At 36.5% G+C, this 20581-nt stretch overlaps 1 pseudogene; it reads left to right on the forward strand.

Moving 5' to 3' along the window:
• The first annotated feature begins 515 nt into the window (after positions 1 to 515).
• On the forward strand, positions 516 to 1201 carry LOC148771608 (dirigent protein 21 pseudogene; annotated as a pseudogene).
• Positions 1202 to 20581: the final 19380 nt, after the last annotated feature.

Genomic DNA, 20581 nt, shown 5'->3' on the forward strand with positions numbered 1-20581 from the left:
AGGAGGGTTTTTGTAATTTGACCATACCTCAGGGGGTGTTTGTAATTTACCTTAAATAAATATAAAAGATTCATTATATGAAACTTATAAATTATAATAGAGAGTTTTTCTCATTTATTTTTTAATGAAGGAACCCGCAACCAACCATTTAGGTGCACTGAGTAAACTTACAACCTCGTATAATTGATTGCAAATTATACGAGAGATGTAAACCACATTAGGCTAACCATGTTTGACAAACTCAACATTTCCAACCGTTGAGAATGAGATTCGAACCTGAGTAAATTGACACAGCCTCACTTGCTCCAACCGCTAGGTCATCCCTTACGGCCTCACTTGTTCCAACCGCTACGTCATCCCTTATAGAATTGTGCATGGAATGGGAATTATTTCTTTGTCTCCCATTGGAGAAGTCTCAGTTGAATGTATGTATGTGATGTGTATATAAATAAGCCCTTTGTTTGGGCATCTTTTCATATTGTTTCATGTCAAATTAATTAAAAGTAAACAATTAATTCAACATGGCTGCCAATAATATTTGCATCCTGAAAATCACATCAACCATTTTCGCCATTCTCACCCTCTCCTCAAATTTCATGATCACCCCAATTAAGTCGCAAGAATTCTGGAGAGAAGTGTCCAACGAAGAAATGGGCCTGAAAACAGAGAAGCTCAGCCACCTCCACTTCTACTTCCACGACATTGTCAGGGGTCGATACCCCACCGCCTACCGAGTGGCGGAATCCGCCCTTACCAACTCGTGGAGATTATCGACGACCCCCTGACTGTGGGCCCGAATATAACCTCCAAAACTGTGGGGAGAGCGCAGGGGATGTACGCCTCGGCGGATTTGAACAACTTGGGGCTTCTGATGGTGTTGAACTATGTGTTTACTGAGGGGAAGTTCAACGGTAGCACTCTCAGTATATTGGGGCGGAACGCGGTGTACTCCGCCATGAGGGAGATGCCCATCGTCGGTGGCAGCGGCGTTTTCCGATTTGCTCGAGGGTATGCTCGGGCGAGTACTCACGAGATCAACATGCAGATTACTGGTGTTGCTGTTGTTGAGTACAATGTCTATGTCTTCCATTATTGATGGATTAACTCTCAGTACTAATTTTCTCAACTCGGATGCTATTTTAATTTGTTTCATGAATGGGACATCATCATTTGTTTTCTGTAATAAAATAGCCTGGTTAATGCTCAGAGAAATTTAGAGTGCATTATTACTTACACAGACAGTAATTTAACCCATCAAATAATATAAATTAGCCCCCCACTCACCAAAACACAAAATATATTTCTTAAAATTAATGTTATTAATGTTAAAAGTAATTACTTGGAGACATTTCAAGAGAAAACCACCCTCTTTGTGTGAATGAATCGGGAAAAAAAATCGGGGGCGCTACCCCCGAACCCCCGTGTATTCTAAGCCTACCTTGATCGGAATATCTAGCTACGCCATTGTAAACAGATAATATATATATTTGTTTTTGGAGGGATGAGTATGATCATTTTCATCGATCCCTCTCCTTTAATCTTGAACTATATGTTGAATTCAATTAATGAAAAATTACGTGTCACCTTTTCACTCGCACATAATAATACATTCTTCACGAAATAATTGTATTTCACTATTTATGATAATTAACTAAGTAGTTGGCTTGGGCATCATTTTTGTTAGAATGAAAAAGTAGATAACACCCGGATTCAAACACCCACTTGCTAGAGTAGGTGAAACTATAGTTTGCACCACTAAACTATGGGATCTGTCACAAACATCCATTAACTACAAAATGTAACAAACTAGACCCTTCGTTTCAAATCTGTTAGTGGATGATGAGGTGGCACATTGACTTTATTGTTTATAGCCGCTTTTATACCAGTTGGAACCTTTTTTTTGCCCTTTTGCCCCTCATGATTTTTAAGTCATCCACTTCCAGTTCCAATCAGTTAAAAATCGACTTTAGGCCCTCATGATTTTTAAGTCATCCACTTCCAGTTCCAATCAGTTAAAAATCGACTTTAGGCCCAATCAGTTAAATAACATCTTCAGGAATCTTGCAAGTCTCTCTCATTTGGCTTTGGCACATACGGAAAATATCTTCATATAATTTTTCATAAGCTAAAAGAAGAACTTACTTGATCTTTACACTGCTTTGACCTGTCACTACGTGAGGGTTCTTGCAATTTTTTGGTAAAACATATACGAGTTCCACCTCGCGCACCTTCGCGAGTTGCATCCCCCCGCTCAGGCAAAAATGACATTTTTGGCTTCCCCGTAGCATCACGTGGCGGTAAAATTGTCGAACTAGGTGGTTCTTTTGCCCGGACCGACACATAACGAGAAGACTCCGGACGACGAATCTCTTTAGTCGACACCTTCACTACACAAGCCAAAACACGACAATTAGCTAAAAAGAACATACAATACATAATACAACACAACAATGCAAAAGGACAAGTTAAATGGAACGAAAGCAAGCTACCGCCAAGTGTTAATTTCATAGTGTCTCACAACAATTTAAACAACCCTAGGACCCCACAAGCGGTGTCCATTTAGCAAAAATCAGCAATTTGATTTCGCCGTAAAATAGAAAGAAGTGCATAGCACCTCTTTTTTTTATCATGAACAACACATGAAAAGTTTCCAAAAGTTGACATGGCATACAGAAAGCATGCACACTATATTGGGAAAATTGGTTAAAAATTGAGTCATGAATAATTTTTTATCAATGTTATTGTATGGTCTAATTGATTATATAAATCAATCTTGGAATAGATTAGTATAAAACCAATTTTATGGTGAATGAAAAATTACTAGTCCAAAATATAAGGAAAGTGGGATTTTGAGTTATCCCACATTGGAAAAGTAGAGAAGTACTGAGCTATATATATATCTAAATGTTGGGACAAAGGGTCACGCCCTTTGGGCATTCAACTTTGTTTGGGAGAAATACCTATATGTTATGTGTTTCGAATCGTGGCCACACGCCGGCCCACCAGCCAGCCGGCTCAGCTCACTTATTCGTTTGGATTTGGGCTTCGGCTTCGGCCCAAATAACTACATTATGTTTTTTTGGCCAAAAACATTAGGACATGGGCCGTCAACCCATTGGACTCTCCTTACCCCAAAGCCCATCTCGAATGGTCTAACTGGTTTGAATTGGTGCGGCCGAACCAATGCAAACCAATCGGCTCAACTCGAAATGGTGCAACCATTCGGCCCAAAAAACTCAATTATGTACCTTTTTGCTCCAAAGGACACCTTTTCAAACCTTATAAATAGACCTCGTCTTTCCCATAATTCCTCACTTTAATCCAAAAAACAGCCTACTACATATTTAGCCTACCCTTCACAAATTCTCTCGAAAAGTTCTACACAAAGTACAGTTCGTCTTACTTGGGATTTGGAGTGCTCCTATTCCAAGTCTTTGCCGTTGTATCTTGGGGACGATTTCCGTTCAAACCGTTAACACCGTTACGGGGAAATTTCGTCTTAAGGAGAGAGTCAACTCGTCTCGGCAAACATTCATTAGTAGCAGATTTTTCCAACACACTACATGTACTAATACATGTGTTTCTCCTTAACTGTGATAAGAATTATTCAGAAGATGTGATCACTTGCTAATAGGAAGATTGGTCCTGGCCGCCGCACAATCACCAAAAGAAAACACTTAAAAACAAAATGGAAAGAGAAAAAATGTGATCACTTGCTAATAGGAAGATTGGTCCTGGCCGCCGCACAATCACCAAAAGAAAACACTTAAAAACAAAATGGAAAGAGAAAAAAAAAGGAAAAGTGGAAGATGAAGGCGGCATACTCAACGAAGAAAAGAAAAGTGCAATGTTATTAGAACCGAACCGAAACAGCCGGTCGGACCGGTTCGACCGTGACCCGGAATAAAGCGGTCCGGTCTGACATCTAATACCGGAATAATAGAAAATCGGGGTCAAATGACCAAAATCCGGTTCGACTGGGTAAAACCCGAGAACCGACAAGTCAGTCAAGGAACCCAGTTTTCGGCCAAAACGTCGAATCACCGCTGAGTTGGTTATTTTTGGTTAGATTTGAGCGATCCTTCACAGACTTAGTAGTGGGCGGCCAGATCTAATCATGAGTTGTCGAATGATTGTCGGATATGATTATGGGTGATCGAATAGGGGTGACCGATTGCCGGATTTTAAGAATAAAAAATGAAAAAAATATAGAGTATAAGTGATAAAATATAGTAAAAAGTGAGGTGAAGTAGATAAAAGTGAAAATAATAAGTGAGAGATTAAAAATATAAAGAAAATAATATTTTAAAAACATTAAAATTAATAAAATAATGGCATTTTTTTTTTTGAGTAAAAATAATGGCATATTAAAAGAAATCAAAAAACCCGGTTAAACCGGTTCGACTCTATAAACCCATGACCCAAATGGTCGTTCGGTTCTGAAAATATTGGAAAAGAGAGAAAGAAAGGGGAAGGTAATAAGAAGATGGGTGGCGGCCAACCTAGAAAAAATAAATAGAAAAATAAAAAAAGAGATAACAATAGAATAATCAAATATCGCTCGGAGCCTATATTTACAATGGTTGGTTATATACGCAGGCGCTATTTTGGCGAACATGCACTTTTTTACCATAACTTTTTACTTTTTTACTTTAAGTTTTTACTATTTTACATTTTTATTTCTAAATCCTATCATTCTTTAAAAACCAAATTTCAACATTCATTGCAAAAAAAAATTAGATATTCAACAATTTCTAAAATGGATCCAACAAATATAGACCCGGAGGTAATATTTTCATTTTCTCTCGAATCTTCAAGTACTCGTGTGATATTACGCGAGCACATGGCATGTGCTCGCGTAATGTCACACGAGTACTTGATTTTTTATTTTTTTTTCTTGTGTTCGTGTGATTTTGCACGAGCACATGGCATGTGCTAGTGCAAAATCACACGAGAAGATGAATAATTTTTTTTTTGTTCATGTTATTTTACGCGAGAACCTTCTCAGTGGTCGTATAAAATCATGCGAGCACAATTTTTTTTTAAATAATAATAATAATAAGTCGTAAAAATTAAAAAAAAAAAAAAATCTTACTCGCGTGATTTCACGCGAACAGAGAAGTTTTAGCCGCGTGATTTCACGCGAGCAAAACATCCCTGCTTGCGTGAAATAACGCGAGTAAGTTTTTTTTTAATTAATAATAAATTAAATCACATTAAAAAAAAATTTAAAAATTGTACTTGCGTAGTGTGACGCGAACAAAGAGTTTTTGCTCGCGCGGAATTACACGAGTACATGGTCTCTGTTCGCGTAAAACTACGCGAGTACAATTTTTTTTTTAATCATATTTAAAATACAAAATAGAAAATAGAGTTATTTTTTGACACAATAAAAATAGAAAATCGAGTAATCGTCCAACACAATTAAAATAGAAAATCAAGAAATCGTTCAAAACAATAAAAACAGAAAAACAAGTAATTATTCCACACAATCAAAATAGAAAAACGAGTAACAATCATCCTAGTACAGAACCAATGAAAATGAAAAATAATAGTCAAAATAAAGAACAACTGTCATAACCATTCTACTGTCTAACCCTCGATCCCCTACCCATAGTCCTCGGTCCCCCACGACCCCTCCCCTCCCGTGTACAAGATGGAGATACTGAGCATGGGGCATCATCAAATCAAGTAACTGTGGCTGGATTGACATAAATTGCCGTCGCTTTCCTTCTACGATCGGATGCAAGAACTCCCCGATCTCCAATACGATCCGGATCATCCGGATTGTTCGACTTCCGACCCAAAACTTTCATTAAACTCTTACCTTTTCCCGTAACTTGACTCATTAAACTTTTCCCTCTACCTCCGGCCATCTACAATTTAACAAAAAAAATGAATTAGTATTTAATTTAAAAAAAAAAAAATTAAAGTTGCTCGTGTGAAAACACGCGAGTAGACCAATTTTACTCGCGTGCAGGCACGCGAGTAAAATAGATCTCCTCGCGTGTTTTCACACGAGCAGCCAAAAAGAAAAATAAAAAAAATAAAATTTAAGCTCACGTGATTTTATGCGAGCTCGATGAATTGAGCTCTCGTGGTTTCACACGACCACAAACCCTCTGTTCGCATAATAATACACGACCTCAATCTCTTTTAATTTTTTTCAATAAAAAACATACGAATTTAAAAAAAGAATAATAAAAAAAAAATTACATTCATCTACTCGCGTGGTTCTACACGAGTAACTCCACTGTACTCGTGTAGAATCACGCGAGTAAAACAAAATGCTTTGTTTTAAAATAAAATTCAATAATCGTAATCTACGTAACGAAACAATCCAAAAAATGGAAGAATTACCTCCGATCTGTTATCGTCTCGGTAGGGATCTGAAATCGAAGTACAAAAGCTTGAGAGAGTTTTTGTGGAAATTTATCTTTTGATTTTTCAAGAATGGTAAAAAAAGTGCTTGCACGATTAAATTGTGCCTGCACAAATCGTTTCAGTTTTCCAATTGCTTCGGCTTTAACTCGTTATGTAATATTCATTTACATTGCTTTTGTGACGGTAATTGACTAATTTCCCGCTTGTAGATTCTTCTAGTTATTGTTTATTTAATTAATGCATATTTTTCTATAAAAAAAAAACATCTTGGAGCCATGGAACAAGTATATTTTTTCTTTGAAACTAAAGATAAAGGATGTAATAATAATTAATATTTCCAAATATTTACTTGCAACTTACATATTTTCAACCGAAGACAACCTGACAAATAATTCTCCATCAATTCTCATCACCGGGATTTACTTGAGAGTGGAGGGCTTATAATATACATGAACTTAAGATCTAATGAGTCCAAAACTCAATTAAATAGGGCCCAACTATTATCAAATGCCTAAGCTAATATTTCAAATCTATAATTAAATTGATTTACTAAATAAATAGTTCAATCATCCTTACACATAAATTTTATTGTCATTATTATTGCTCCAGATCTTACATTTTCAGAAAGTTATCATCATATTTTTCTCTCAAACTTGGACTGACTTAAGCATAGAAGAAGAAGATAAAACCAAGCTTCAGCGCACTAACATGTATTTCTTACCTCTCGTCCAAGGATCTCGAGACATTGTTTTAGTTCTCGAAAATTATTGAAAGCTCGAGAATCATTTTAAGGTGATTCAAGTTAATTTATCATTGACCGCATCACCACCCCATTTCCCAACATCGCTGATAGTTGCCAGTCGCCGCTGGCAAATAAAACTATGAATCAACAGGCGGCACCACCACGCTCCAACACCATTTTTTAATTTCAACATTGTTCACATAATTTATTGATTGTTAACATGAATGTACAAAATGAAAAAAAAAGGATATCCTTTATTCTTATTATATCTACTAGTATTCACCCGCACGGGGCGGCATATGTTCAATTGAAAATATAAGTCTGTAAAAAAAATTTACGCTGATATCAATTGTTCGCTCATTGAATTGAAGTACAAACATGGTTCGCCGGAACGGAACAGTGCATTGTCGCGGACACTGCCGTTCCAGTTCCGTTGCAACGTCGCGGCTGCGTCGCGGCCGGAACGAACACATTTTAATTAAATTGTTATAAAAATACAATATATTTCAAATATGTTTTTAATAATAATATTACAATTCAATAATATGCAAAATATTATTACAATTTAAAAAATAAATATTACAACGAATATTATGAAAATACAAGCAATATTAATACAAAGTAGAATACCGAACTGGAATTGTGTAGGATATAATTGAAAAGTGAGGCCAAAGATCTGTGAGATTCAGGGGAATCTTCCTAGACTTCATTATCTAACGTGGCCACCATCATCATATTACTTATTTATTTATTTTTTTTATGTTTTTTTTTTCCTTATTTTTTTTAGTCAAATTAGTTTTTTTTTTTTTCAAAATCTTTTTTCCCGTTCCGGTGCCGTTCCGGCCGCGTCGGGGCCGTTCCATGGCTCCGTCTCGCCCATCCCACCGATTTCTCGGCGTTCCGACGAGTCACGGTGCAAACACCGTTCTGGTTACGGATTCCGGAACGGAGGGCACCGTTCCCGTTCCGGAACGGCCGTTCCGACCGTTCCGATGCCGTTCCGGCGAACCATGAGTACAAAACGTCATCAACCAACAATATTAAAAATATGTTATGAGTATCATGTTCTTCATAATTACAATATAGAAATAATATTAAATATTAGTATATCCACAAACATAAATCTTAAAGATAATAATATTTGTACTGAACATCCTAGGGATATCACTGAAAACAACATTGCACGGGGAAAAACATTTAGGAAGGATACTGTTAAGTGTATATTTTTACACTTTATCGTATCTTTTTTTATTTGAGCTTTTGGTGTGTTTTAATGATAATTGGTGCTTAAAAAGTTGATTTATTGTATTTTAGGTGCAAATTGAAGAATTGGCAACTTATGGGGTGAAAACTGCAAATTCGGAGAAAAAGTGGGCCAAAAGTGAAAAAATCAAATTTCTGAAGAATTGAAGACCGCGCGGCCGTGCGGATTTCAGGCGTAAATCTCACACGGCCGTCCGGATGGTCGAGGTGGCGCAGTAAAGGGATTTTAATTGCACAAGGAAACTGCCTTCTTCCCTAAGTTTTTCACCCTATATAAGACCAATCCAAGCACACAATTGAGGATCTTTTTACGCAATTTGGAGAGCACCAAAGCAATAACGAAGACGAAGAATTCGAAGACTCTAAGCATAGATTTATCGTTTATGACTTATTTTATTTGTGTTTTTCCTTTAATCATGAGTAGCTAATTTTCTTATTTCTAGGATTTTATTTGGAACCCTATGTGGGATTTATGAACCCAATTCTATGAGTTTATGCAAGTTTTAATTCCAGATTATTTCTTCTACTTGTTTTATTAAGTTCATGAAACTGGCCACTTTATGTGCTTTTATGTTATTGTTAATCGATGAATCGGAAGATCGGGTTAATAATTAGAACTGTGGTAGAAGAGCCTTTGTGGTATTAACATAGGAATATAGTTTATCTCTTAGGTAACCATTATTGAGATTTGTGCTTAATGTTGTGTTCTAGAATTAATTGCATAGGAATATAGTAATTGAATCTAGAGTATTAGAATCGTAATACACGCGGAAGCGGGTTATGATTATTTTAGCATCTCAGGTTAATAATCCGGGTTAATTGCTTGCATAATTGAAGGAATTGGGGGAGTAATAATCACATAGGGGGAAGAATAAAATCCTAGGCTCGTTTACTCTGATAAATCTTCGTGTTTAATTTGCTTTCTTGCTTTGTCGTTTTAATTTGCCTTTTAATTTAATTTAGTTAATTCTCTCTAAAAATTCGACTGTGTAGGGTGGGCTTGATAATAATTGGTAGGATTTAGCGTCTAGGATTAGATAATTAAATATTCCCTGTGGGTTCGATATCCGGACTTTTTGTCCACTATATTACTTGTACGATACGTGCACTTGCGTGTAGGTTTTCGACCAACAAGTTTTTGGCGCCGTTGCCGGGGATTATTTTAATTATTTATTTTATTCTAGCTCTAGATTTGAACAATTTTCACGATTCACCCATTTAATTTTTGTTTTATTTTATTTTTCTTTTTAGGTACTGTGTATGCGTAGAAGACTCGATCTTGCTAGAGAACCGTTTGATCCCGAAATCGAACGTACTTTTCGAGCGGCTAGGAGACTTCAACGCGCAAACAATATAATGGAGGACGAAGAACGCAGGGCAGCGGGTAATTTACTCGGGGCCAACGGAAACCAAGTCCAAGACCCACCCCCTCAACTTCCAGCACAACCAGCAGCTAGGCCACGGGCACTTCAAGATTACATAATCCCGACACATGACGGATTCCGCCCTAGCATCCAATATCCACCTATTGAGGCGCACAATTTTGAGATCAAGCAAGGCCTATTGACGATGCTCCAAAATAACGGGCTATTTAGTGGATTGGCGGGTGAAGATCCCCATCTTCACATTGTCAATTTTCTAGATACCTGTAACTCCCACCGTCAAAACGGCGTTTCCCAAGAGGCGCTTCAATTAATCCTCTTCAAACACTCCTTACAAGGAAGAGCTCGCCAGTGGTTGATGTCCCAAGCCCCCCACTCTATCTCGTCGTGGTCTCAACTCCTCAACCTTTTCATGAAAGTTTACAGCTCACCCGAGAAGAACGAGAGAATCCGACGAGAAATTCATAATTTCGTCCAAGAGCAAGGCGAGCAATTATACGAAGCATGGGAGAGATTTAAAACTCTTTTGCGGCAGTGTCCAACACATGGAGTCGAACAATGGCGGCAAATCCACATCTTCTACCAAGGGATTAACGAGAATGCACGAATGGTCTTAGATGCATCAACCGGGGGAAATTTAATGAGTCAATCGATACCGGATGCTTTTATCATGTTAGATCAAATTGCTCAAAATCGGTTTGCCAAGTCAAGCGAGAGGACGGTTAGTGGATCCAAAAAAGTTCCCGGAGTCTTGGAGTTAGATGCAATTACGGCTCTTCAAGCTCAAGTGACCCAAATTGCTCAACAAAATCAACTCCTTCTGCAGCACATCAAAGCAAGTCCACCACAACAAATCCAAGCCGTTGAGTCTCCATGTTGTGAAATTTGCGGTGGAAATCACTACACGCTCCAATGCCAACAAGATGCGGAGTCGCTCAACTACGTCAACAACGCGCCTCACCAATTTCAAAATCAAGGGTGGAGATCACAAGGGCGATATGGAGGAAATCAACAAGGCCAAGGATATCAAAGACCTCAATGTCAATTCCAAAATCAAGTCCCTCCTCAACAAAGCTATCAACGCAACAATCCACCGGCCCAAAAATCAAACACGGATGAGATATTGGCCCAATTCATGACCGCTACCCAAGCCTCGTTGCGAAATTTGGAGAATCAACTCGCTCAATTAGCTTTGAAGCAAGAGAACCGCCCGCCGGGAGCATTGCCATCGAATACGGAAGATCCTCGAAATCAAAAGTTCGAGACGTGCCAAACTATCGATTTCAAGATCGTGAAAAAGGAAGAAATTCAAGTCAAGCCGCATGTCACTGTAGCCGAATGGGTCGAACCAATCCCATATCCACAAAGATTGCTAACAAAAAAGATCGAGGTCGAGACGTGCCAAGCAGTCACCTTGAAGAACGGCAAGAAATTGGAGGAAGCCCCACAAAAGAGAAGAGAAACACGGTAATCGAGAAGCCGAAAGTGAATAAGGAAAAAGAATCAACTCATGAAGAGCCACCATCAACGGTGCCTTCACAAGTCCCTCCAATTCCTTATCCTCAAAAATTTATAAAGAAGAAGCTCGATGTTGAATATCAAAGATTTTTGGACAAGTTGAAGGAAATTCGCATAAATATTCCTTTCATTGAAGCACTTCAAAAGATGCCAAAGTGGGTGAAGTTCCTCAAGGACCTCGTGAAGAAAAGTAAGAAATTGCAAGGGAACGAGATGATCCAACTCACGGAGCAAATTAGTGCAATTCTTACTCGGCCTCTTCCGCAAAAACTCGGCGATCCAGGTAAGTTTACTATTCCTTGTACTATAGGAGAAAAAAATTTTAGATCGCTCATTGATTTAGGTGCTAGCATTAATCTTATGCCGTACTCTACTTTTAAAAATCTTGGGTTAGGAGAAATTGAACCGACGGCTATAACTCTTCAATTAGCCGATAGATCTTTAGTTTACCCTAAAGGTATTTTAGAGAATGTGCTAGTAAAGGTGAACAAATTTTTCTTCCCGGTTGATTTTGTTGTACTCGATATAGATGAAGATAGGGAGATACCTCTTATTTTAGGGAGACCGTTTTTAGCCACTTCGAAAACTCTAATTGATTGTGCTAGTGGTGATCTTACAATGACGGTGCATGATGAAACGATCAAATTTAATGTTTTTTATGCTAATAAAAATCCATGTGAGAATAATGAGTGTTTTACTATTGATCTTATGGATTTTACAAATCATGAAAATTTTGATGTTTCAATTTTGGACCATGGGAAAGCATCGTTGAGTGCAGGAGATGACAACGGAAAAGGGAATCGGAAGGAGCACGTTTATTGTGTAAATTCAATTTCAACACCTCCGAGAGATGGTCAAAAGAGTTGGGGTGCTAACGGTGATGAACGTGCAAGGAGGATGTGGCCACCTAAAAAATCAAACGAGCATCATCGGGGAGAGGAATTCAATTGCCAAGTGACTTCGGTCACGTTAGCTTGAACAAAGAAGCAGACAAAGTCCGGCTGAAGACTGTAAACTTAGCGCTTCTCGGGAGGCAACCCGAGCTTTCGTTTTTCTTATTTTATGTTATTTTAAATTTTTAGTTTTGTTTTTATTTTATTTCTCAAAAAAAAAAAAAAAGTTTCAGGGGCACTAATAAGAAGTTTTTATTTTTCAGGGGCTTAAATGCAAATTTTGCAATCATTCACACGGCCGTGCAAGAAAAAGGCAGGAATCTCACACGGCCGTGTGAGATTTCGATGGTGCTACTGCCCAAAATTGGAAAAGGGCACGGCCGTGCGGATTTTACACCTAAATCTCGCACGGCCGTGCGAAATTTGAAGAGGCTACTGCCCAATTCTGAGAAAGGGCACGGCCGTGCGGATTTTTCACCTAAATTTCGCACGGCCGTGCGAATCAAAAAAAAAAAAAAAAAAAAAAAAACAATTTCCATAATTTCAAATCCTCTCTCCCCCCACTTCGAACCCTAGCCTTCCTTTTTTCGATATTTTCCCTTTTCTTTGACAAATTTCACCAAAAATTTACCAACTACACACATATAATACGTAATCAATGTGGTTTGTTGTTGATTTGCGCAAGGAGGATTCAAAAACGGTGCAATTTTCTCTAAAAACCCATTCCACCAAGAACGCCCACAAGGTGTTCGACGATTTTCCCGCACCGGTTCTTGAGCCGGTACCCGAGCTATTGGAGCATGACGAGAAGGATGATGCTCATGCGCAAGGTGGAGTTGAGGAGCACCCCGATCACATCGACTCCGATTAAATCAGGTGTTTTCTATCCTTAAACTTTGTGCTAAATTCGTTGAGGGCAACGAAAATTTTAAGTTTGGGGGTGAAAAACATGTTTTTGTGCTTATTTTTTGTTTTAGTTTGCATGCATTAGGTTTTATTCGTTTTTATTGTTTTTCTCGTTTGTCCGTAAAAAAAAAAAAAAAAATTGCTTGAGTCGAATGCATCTATGATTTATGATGAGAGATGATCAATGTTTGATGATGAAATTGCTTGTTTTATGTGATAAGGATTTGATGTTTGTTTAGCTTTCGATTCAACGGGACTTAGAAGCGAATTATTGCTAGGAATCACGTTTTGTGCATTGCTTTGGTTGAATGTTTTGTATTTTAAATTTGGAATTAATTTGTGCTAGATCATGCTATGTTCGGTTTTAAGACTCACCTTAGGAAATTTATGATACGAAGTATTGAGTGGTGAGTGATTTGGGATATGATTTGGGCCTTCTTTGAACCGTTTGAGCCTTTCAAGCCGACCTTTTCATCGAAATTATCCTTAGAACCTTGATTTGAGCCTCGGAGAAAAGGTGTTCTTTCTTTTAGCCAATATGTAAGGTAGAATAGGTGGAGATTCTTGAAAATTATCCCGTGGAGTTCGGTCGAAATTTTTTTTAAGGTCCTTCTTCTTCTTCTTCCAAAGAAAAAAAAAAAAAAAAAAAAAAGAAGACAAATATATATATGCTTCTATATATATATTAAAAAAAAAATAATAATAAAAAAAAAAGAGAAAAAAAAAAGAGAAGAAGAAGAGACTAGAAGGGAAAAATAAGGACTAGTTGTTGAATTATTTTTGAAAACTCGATCCATTATCTCAAAAGCAAAAGTGGAGACTTTTGAACTTTTGAGAATCGAGTTTATTAAAGTCCGTAGAGATGAATTCATTGTTTCAAACGCCTACCTTTCAAATTTTGGCGTAATCACCTAAATTCAAGAAAAATAGCCACATAGACCCATATTTCCTACCTCGAACCAAAGAGCCTAACAATTGAAAGCCACAAAGCCCCAATGATCCCAATAGCTGAATGTTCGATATTAGTAGAGTAGAATAATTTGGTGAGTATTTGGAGTCAAGCATATGCATGTAAGTATAAATTCTTTCTATCTTTAATTTGCAAATATTGGATGCTTGAAGCAATTGTATGAATTGTGGTTTTTGGTAATGGTGAGTGACTAAGTGTTGTTGAATTCTGAGCTTGCGAATGCCTAAGAATTGTCATTATAATTACAAGTTCTGAAAACGTGAAGTTGATCATTGATCTATGTGATGAGATGTAATAGTTGTGTTATTTGCGTATCGGTAGATTTTGCTTGAGGACAAGCAAAAGTTCAAGTTTGGGGGTGTGTTAAGTGTATATTTTTACACTTTATCGTATCTTTTTATTTGAGCTTTTGGTGTGTTTTAATGATAATTGGTGCTTAAAAAGTTGATTTATTGTATTTTAGGTGCAAATTGAAGAATTGGCAACTTATGGGGTGAAAACTGCAAATTTGGAGGAAAAGTGGGCCAAAAGTGAAAAAATCAGATTTCTGAAGAATTGAAGACCGCGCGGCCGTGCGGATTTCAGGCGTAAATCTCACACGGCCGTCTGGATGGTCGAGGTGGCGCAGTGAAGGGATTTTAATTGCACAAGGAAACTGCCTTCTTCCCTAAGTTCTTCATCCTATATAAGACCAATCCAAGCACACAATTGAGGATCTTTTTACGCAATTTGGAGAGCAACAAAGCAATAACGAAGACGAAGAATTCGAAGACTCTAAGCATAGATTTATCGTTTATGACTTATTTTATTTGTGTTTTTCCTTTAATCATGAGTAGCTAATTTTCTTATTTCTAGGATTTTATTTGGAACCCTATGTGGGATTTATGAACCCAATTCTATGATTTTATGCAAGTTTTAATTCCGGATTATTTCTTCTACTTGTTTTATTAAGTTCATGAAACTGGCCACTTTATGTGCTTTTATGTTATTGTTAATCGATGAATCGAAAGATCGGGTTAATAATTAGAACTGTGGTAGAAGAGCCTTTGTGGTATTAACATATGAATATAGTTAATCTCTTAGGTAACCATTATTGAGATTTGTGCTTAATGCTGTGTTGTAGAATTAATTGCATAGGAATATAGTAATTGAATCTAGAGTATTAGAATCGTAATACACGCGGAAGCGGGTTATGATTATTTTAGCATCTCAGGTTAATAATCCGGGTTAATTGCTTGCATAATTGAAGGAATTGGGGGAGTAATAATCACATAGGGGGAAGAATAAAATCCTAGGCTCGTTTACTCTGATAAATCTTCGTGTTTAATTTGCTTTCTTGCTTTGTCGTTTTAATTTGCCTTTTAATTTAATTTAGTTAATTCTCTCTAAAAATTCGACTGTGTAGGGTGGGCTTGATAATAATTGGCATGATTTAGCGTCTAGGATTAGATAATTAAATATTCCCTGTGGGTTCGATATCCGGACTTTTTGTCCACTATATTACTTGTACAATACGTGCACTTGCGTGTAGGTTTTCGACCAACAGATACACCTACCAAAGAATAAGGTGTTAAAAAACATAAAAACCAAGACATGTTACATAACGAACTCATAAATATGAAAATATTTTCTACCTTCAAATTCGATGAAATACTTTGTTGTGCACGACATTTCTAGTAACATTGGTGATTTCACCCGAATCCGAATTGATGAATATGTTAATACTCCTCTGGTCTAAACTCTGGACAGTGCAACATGTAGTTGACCACGGCTGAAGCCAGCGCTAGGAAGATTCAAACCAACATGCGAAAGAGTATGGTCTTGGCTTTTATAGATCGTTATTGCAAAAGAAACAATCAATTGAAACTGTCTTCTCTGAAATTTATCAGGCAGTCCGGAGTTAGATGGTATTAAAGTCATCCAAGGAATGAACACCATGTCACCGATATTTTTACCGGAAAAAAGTCTGCAATTCAGAATGTGAATGTCGGTTCTAATAATTTGAAGTCTGGTCCCATTGCACAATCCTCTAGCGTAGTCAATGTTTTTTATTAGCATAACTGGTGCACCGACCTTGAACTTCAATACATGAAAAGAAACCCTCGAGCATCTTATTGTATTGAGAAATTCAGTCGAATAGATTTCTGCATTATCCTCTGTTGTTCGCTCGTCCCTACACATACTATCTGAGTTCAGGTACACCTTCTCCTCACTTGGAAAGAGCGACATTAAGTGATCGTTCATAGACTCGACGCATTCTTTAGTTGGTGCAAGAATTGCTCTCCCTTGAAAATAATCTGGATCATGAAGTACTTTTACATTCCGAAAGATGAAATATCAAAATACAACCCTTATTTCATAACTCTATTGGAATTAAAATCACTATTTTTAGTATGAAAATGGTTGTTAAATGTTTTGATAGCCTATTTAATAACCCCACTCGAGGTGTTGTTACTTTAAATAGTTTACATTAACAAATATAATATCAATCGACAAATCAGTAGATGAAAAAGGTTATCAAATTTCAAGTATCATAGTATAACAATAAAAAATTATCTAACAAATATCAAATTAGTGGTTATCATTTCATTTGGTACGATATTAGTACCATATTGAACTTATACGAGATTTACTACAATCCATTATAGTGTGTGTAAAGATATAGACATCCTATCATGGAAAAAAAAATGTTTAGCTATAAATATTTTGACTAATTTTTTAAATTAAAATTTTAAATCATAGGAAAATAAAAATATTATGTAGGGTATTATAGCGTAAATAATTGATTATTAAATATTTTAACACCGTATATATCTCACTATATTCTGATATTGGAATACATGAGTTCTTCGCAATGTTGGGCCCAAACCGGCCCGTCGGACCGATTTGACCGTGACCTGGCGGTGAAGCGGTCCGGTCTAACCTCTAAAACCGGAAAATTAAAAATCGGGGTCAAATAAATGACCAAAATCTGGTACGACCGGGTAAAATTCGAGAACCGGCGAGTCAGTCAAGGAACCCAGTTTTTGGCCAAAATGTCTCAAACCACCGCTGAATTTGTTATTTTTGACTAGATTTGAGTGAACCTTCACAGACTTAGTGGTAAATGACCGGATCTAGTCATGAATGGTCGAATGATTGCCGGATATGGTCAGAGGGGTGACCGTTTGTCGGATTTTGGAGAATACAGAATGGGAAAATATAGAGTATAAGCGAAAAAAATATAGTAAAAAGTCGGGTGATGTAGATAAAAGTGAAAATAATAGGTAGGAAATTAAAAATATAAAGAAAATAATAACATATTAAAAAAATTAATAAAATAATAACATATTGAAAATTAAAAAGCCCGGTTGAACCGGTTCGACCCAGTAAAAGCATGACCCAAATGGTCGTCCGGCTTTATAATCGGTCCGGTTCTGACAACATTGGACTGCTTAGCAACATAAAACATAAGGGAGTCTTTGCTAATTTTTTTAACATAAAGGTTTTTTTAGCCATTCGAAGTTACATAGGGTTTCCCTGCAATTAGCTCCATTAACCAGACTATTTTATTACAGAAAACAGATGATGATGCCCCATTCATGAAACAAATTAAAATAGCATCCGAGTTGAGAAAATTAGTACTCAGAATTAATCCATCAATAATGGAAAACATAGACATTGTACTCAACAACACCACCACCAGCAATCTGCATGTTGATCTCATGAGTACTTGCCCGAGCATACCCTCGTGCAAATCGGAAAACGCCACTGCCCCCGACGATGGGCATCTCCCTCAAGGTGGAGTAAACCACGTTCCGCCCCTCAGTAAACACATAGTTTAACACCATCAGAAGCCCCTATTGGAGAGATTAATATTAAATGATACATTTCACTAACAGCTTAAGCTTTTGGTTGAGATGGTCATTCAACATGGTATCAGAGCCAGTTGTAGTAAAATAACTAACTGATGAAACAGGCACTGCAAACAGAGATCACAAATCTGAACTTTAATTATTGTTCACCAAGATCTTTATCTTTTAAAGCCCAAAATTAAAACCACAAACATATAATTCATTAAATCCCATAAATATATTAATTAGATTATTATTTCAGTAAAGACCAAGGTCCTTACACATGAAAATCAAAGACTGAGAAAGAAAAGAAACCAAGGATCCATGGAGTTTTGGCTTGGAAATCTTTGGGCTTGACATGGATGGTACTGGAGAGCTTTGGAGTTGAGTTTTGAGAGATTATATGATTGTTTCTTTGAACGTGTTAGGAGAATCCCGAAATTAGGGAGAAGGAGGCCTTTTGGGAGGATATTTTAAGAGAGAAATAGAGACTTTTATGGAGAATAGTCAAGGCTTTGAAGTGGATGATGGTTTCTTCCATTTGGGACAATATTTAGACGAGAGGGGGGGAGAGGAGAATGAGTGATTTTGTGTGCTGAAAATTTGTAGAGAAATAGTCTATTTGTAGGACATTTTGAGAGCTCTTTTGCAATATACAAAATGATGGGGTATAGATTGCAATTAGGGGAACTAGGACACTTGTGCACACCACAACAAGCACTACACACATGACACCGAAAACATATATACACGGCAATAACTATTGCATATTTTACAACATTCTTTCAAAGTATGTTGTTGTAAGTGTCAACAATAAATATTTCACAACGTGTATACTTTGCATGCTGTTAAAGTTACATACTACCACCTGCATACGAGTGTTGTAAACGTATTCGACTTTTTTACTATGACACAAGTTGCACTCGCGTATTGTTGTTATTAATGACATACTACATCACGTAGTTGCACCTTGTTGAATTACATTTATATCAGATGCATACAAGTGTTATACGAGTGTCAATCTAAAGTGTTACAAAAAATCTTATATTACTAAAATTTAAAATATAAATTATATTAATAAATAATTATTAATTATATAATATTTGTCATGGTATAAAGATAAGTAAATATATTGTTTAGAAATTTTTGTAATTTAATTGTAATTATTAATTCCCCTTTTTTTCCTTGAAATTTTCCCCTTTTTCTTTTTATTTCACCGCGCTTCTATTCCTTTTCCCTTTCATGACTCTACTCTTCCCTTCTCTTCGCCTAAGTTTCTCTCCTTCCAGCGCCGGCCGGGAGATTTCATCTCCATTGAAGAAGACCACTTCGTCGTTATTAAGATTGTAAAGGTACAAATTTCTTTTCTCTTCCTCTTCTCTTTTCCCGTTCAATTATTCTGGTCAATTTGGTACCCTCTACGAACCAAGAAATAGTATGAACGGGAAGATCTACTCTGGAGTGAATTAATTGAGTATATTTCCAATGCTTCTCTTAGTAGAAATTGTTTTGAAAACTGAAAATTAAGGGAGTAAAAATTAGGGTTTTGTGGTAAAGAAGGATTTGGACGAAGTGAATGATGGAGGTCTCCAATCAATCTTAGTTTTTTTGTGTTCCACTCCACGAGTTTTCTCTGATTTACAGTAATTTGATCCCATTTCATCTTTCACCTTCAGGTTTGGTGATTTGGTTTTGTTAAACCAAGAATGAACCTCATTTGTTCCATACAATGAGATTTCTATCACAAAATGAACGAATTTTGTAGGAAAAATAATTTCTTTGGTTATTAATGAGGTTTTAAATAATTAAAATGTTTGTATATTTTGTTCTTGGGGGAGGAGGTGAGTGGGGTGGAGTTGTAAGAACTGCATTTAGAGATGCACTGTTAAAGTTGCAATGTTGTCAATACTTGTGTTTGATATGGTTTAAGAAATATGGATAGTGGCATTTTTTTATGTTTTAAGAGAACGACACTATTTGGTGATTTATCTGCACTTTTTGGGAGGGGCATACCACTACTTGAGGTTGACTTCTTTTACTTGGTTCTCTTATTTATAATTGCTATATATCATTCATTTAAATTATGTTCTTATTCTATAATTTTGTTTATGCAGGACTAAGCGAACGAAAAGTAGGATAATGTATTTTTATACATGCACTAAACAATGTCGACGAGGTTGGTTTTAGCTTTTCTTGCCAATTATCAATCTCAATATTTTCTCTTGAAAGAAAAAATATCTTCATTTGTGTCACAAGTGTCCGACTCTATTGGCCTTTTCAAAGTTTTTGTGTGTTAGGTGTTATTTATATAATCTGCCATGTTCGGTTTTCAAATGCTTTCATATAATAAACTAAAACTTTTAAGGTAATAAATTTATTTGTTTATGATTTTCTTTAAAGTGGATATAGTTTGGTTATTTATTAACTGGAGTTTCTTAACTATCAATATACAAGCATTGGAAATAATGCACATGGTCTATATATATATATATATATATATATATATATATATATATATATATATATATATATATATAGAGAGAGAGAGAGAGAGAGAGAGAGAGAGAGAGATAGAGAGAGAGAGAGAGAGAGAGAGAGAGAGAGAGAGAGAGAGAGAGAGAGAGAGAGAAATCATAAATTCATTTAAAGAAATTAACTAGGCTTTCATCTCATGAATTACTTAATGATTA

Source organism: Erythranthe guttata, chromosome 3 (assembly GCF_056151865.1).
Source record: "Erythranthe guttata isolate IM_541 chromosome 3, IM_541, whole genome shotgun sequence".
In the NCBI taxonomy this organism is placed as follows: Eukaryota; Viridiplantae; Streptophyta; class Magnoliopsida; order Lamiales; family Phrymaceae; genus Erythranthe; species Erythranthe guttata.